This window comes from Cornus florida, unplaced genomic scaffold (assembly GCF_030987335.1).
Source record: "Cornus florida cultivar Cherokee Brave unplaced genomic scaffold, ASM3098733v1 CherokeeBrave_3.0.0_Hap2_Chr11, whole genome shotgun sequence".
Lineage (NCBI taxonomy): Eukaryota > Viridiplantae > Streptophyta > Magnoliopsida > Cornales > Cornaceae > Cornus > Cornus florida.
This window is the reverse complement of record NW_026775581.1, coordinates 33,051,254-33,054,020: the sequence shown is the minus strand read 5'-3', so window position 1 is coordinate 33,054,020 and position 2,767 is coordinate 33,051,254. Positions and strand designations below refer to the sequence as shown.

General features: G+C 38.7%; 1 pseudogene; it reads right to left on the bottom strand.

Moving 5' to 3' along the window:
• Window positions 1-1,640: 1,640 nt before the first annotated feature.
• On the bottom strand, window positions 1,641-1,739 carry LOC132287319 (small nucleolar RNA R71; annotated as a pseudogene).
• Between the last annotated feature and the right edge of the window lie 1,028 nt (window positions 1,740-2,767).

The window sequence follows — 2,767 nt, the reverse complement described above, 5'->3', positions numbered from 1 at the left end:
TATGCTTAATTTGTCATCCATGCTTGTTGAAACAACGACACACACACACTTTGTGTTGCAATACATGTTCTTCCCCTCATTAATCATTCATTAAAGGTGTAGAAAAGCTATGCTTGGTGGTGATCTCTAAACCCTAAGATATCTCTCTCTTTTATTCTCTCTATTGAATTATTGTTTACCTTAGTTTAATTTGCATCTAGTGTAATCCAACCAACCAACCACTATTTTGATCACTCGACCTACTAACACTAATTTTGATTCCTCAACCTAGTACAACACCTCAATCCCTTGGGACGATCCCTACTTGCCCTAGCTATATTTTTAGTGAAAAGTAGTAGTGGCAATTTTTAAATGTAAAACTTAGCCACATTGTATAAATTTTGGGTTTGAATTGACGACATACCAAGTTTTTGGCGCCGTTGCCGAGGATTGATTGATTGGCAACGTCATATTTGTGGAATCAATTAGGAATTAGTACTCTTTTGATCGTGTCTTTACTTTGTTTTCAATTTTTGTTACTTATTGTGTTTGTTCTTGTTTGACAAGGAGCATTGGGCTAAGAGGGTGAGCAAAGGAGTATTCCAAGCAAAAGAGCTAAGCAAGCAAAGGAAAAAGGCTAAAATCAATAAAAAAAAAAAATTACTATGCTAAAAGCTAAAAATTTGGAGTTGAAGTACTAAAGGACCTTTGTGAGCTTTTTCTTACTCAAACCCTTAGTTAAATCGTCGGCCCGCGTGGAGGTTTGTAATTCAATTCTTAAATAAATCGTGAGCCCACATGGAGGCAATTAACTTTTCTTGCATATTGTGTTAAAGCATGGGAGTATGAGAACATTGTATGTAGAGGAAGGTTGTTGATTGTTGATTTGTTGTGATGGTAAAGTGTTTGTTGTTATTACTTGTTCTGTTACATTGTGCATGCATGGTCGTAGATCATTGAGACCCACTCTTATCCCTTTAAATTTTCATCTTGAATCCATTATTCGAAACCCTAGGGGAATAAATAGTTCTAGTCAATCCATTTCATCAATGGAAGGACACAAAGAGGACTACGTGGAGGACCTTGGTCACATAGACCAACAAGGTATCTTCCTCCCCAATGTGCATCACGATAACATGAAAGTTCCATTAGGCATGCCAAGGCCATTTGTTCATCCACCACAACAATAAGGCCAAGTTCCATTGGGAATCCCAAGGCCAATCTATGCTCCACCACCTCCCATCATTCAAGGCAATCAAGGTGCCCATGTTGCACCTCCAGTTGCTAATCCACCCCTTGCTTTAAGAGATCACTATGTGCTTAATGAATATAATGCACCCATATGCATTCAATTGCCACCATTTAGAGCACACCACTATGAAATTAAAACACAAACCATTCAAATGCTTCCTAATTATTATGGACTTCCAAGTGAAGAACCTTAACAAGCATTTGGATGAGTTTCTTGAAGTATGTTCAACCGTAAAAGACACGGACATGCCAGAAGAGGTCTTAAGGCTTAAACTTTTTCCATTCACCCTTAAGGACAAGGCAAGATATTGGTTTAACAATCTTAGGCCTTTTTCAATAACTTCTTAGGCGGAAAAGCAACAAGAGTTCTTGAAGAAGTACTATCCGGTTTCTAAGACCAATGCTGTGAGAACTTCAATTAGGGAATTTTCACATGGGGATGGAGAAACATTTCATGAGGCATGGGAATGCTTTAATGAATTACTTAGGAAGTGTCCACATCATGACATGCCCAAAGGCCAATTAGTTCAATAATTCTTTGAGAGCTTATCGTACAATTACAAAGGCATGGTTAATGCTTCCATGGGTGGCTCTTATATTGATAGACATGAGGATGATATGTGGCGTCTTTATGAGAGCATGAGTGAAAATTCTTTGCATCGTACTTTATCTTCGAAGAATGGTAGAAATTCAAATGGTAGGAAGAGTGTTGGCTTACATCAAGTCGAACACTCCAATGAAATTGCCGCCGAGATGAAATCATTATCTCAAAGGTTTGATCAACCAACATTCGGTGAATCAAGTATCTTCCTTCCCTAACCATTCTCATCATGCATTTAATGAGACATGTATGACTTGTTCAAGTGTTTTGCATTCTACTTCCAATTGTCCCTATGGACATGTGCAAGGTGAGCATCATGAACAAGTAAATGCAACATTTGTGAATCAAGGGAATAATCCTTATGGCAATCACTACAATCCTAGTTGGAAGAATCACCCGAATTTCTCTTAGAAAAACCAAGGGGAGGGCTCAAACCCTTCTCAAGGTGGTTTTCAAGGAAAGTACATTCCACCTCCACTACAAGGCCAAGGTTCCCAAGGTTTTAGATCATCATACCAATTATAAGGAAACCAATTTTCAAATTCTCATTTTCCCAATCAATCATATTCCCAAGGAAATGTTAGAAGTCCCGCTTTTGAAGAGAAAGTTTTGACCGCTTTGGGCACCTTAGAGGCAAACACACAATTACTTCATTCTCACTCTCAATCCATTGCTAAGCTAGAAACCCAAGTAGGGCAAATAACTAGCACTTTAAATGCAAGAGAGAAGGGAAAAATGTCTTTGAATGCCCCACAAAAGCAACAATGTGTTGTGGAGACTCATTTCTCATCGGAAGGTCACACAATAGAGCATGTCAATGCGGTGACTACCTTGAGAAGTGGAAAGGTTGTGGACAACCAAGTGGGTATGTCCAATGAAGAGAGTGAACCGGTGCAACCATAAGTTGACACGTGTCCCGTTTCATATCATATTCCT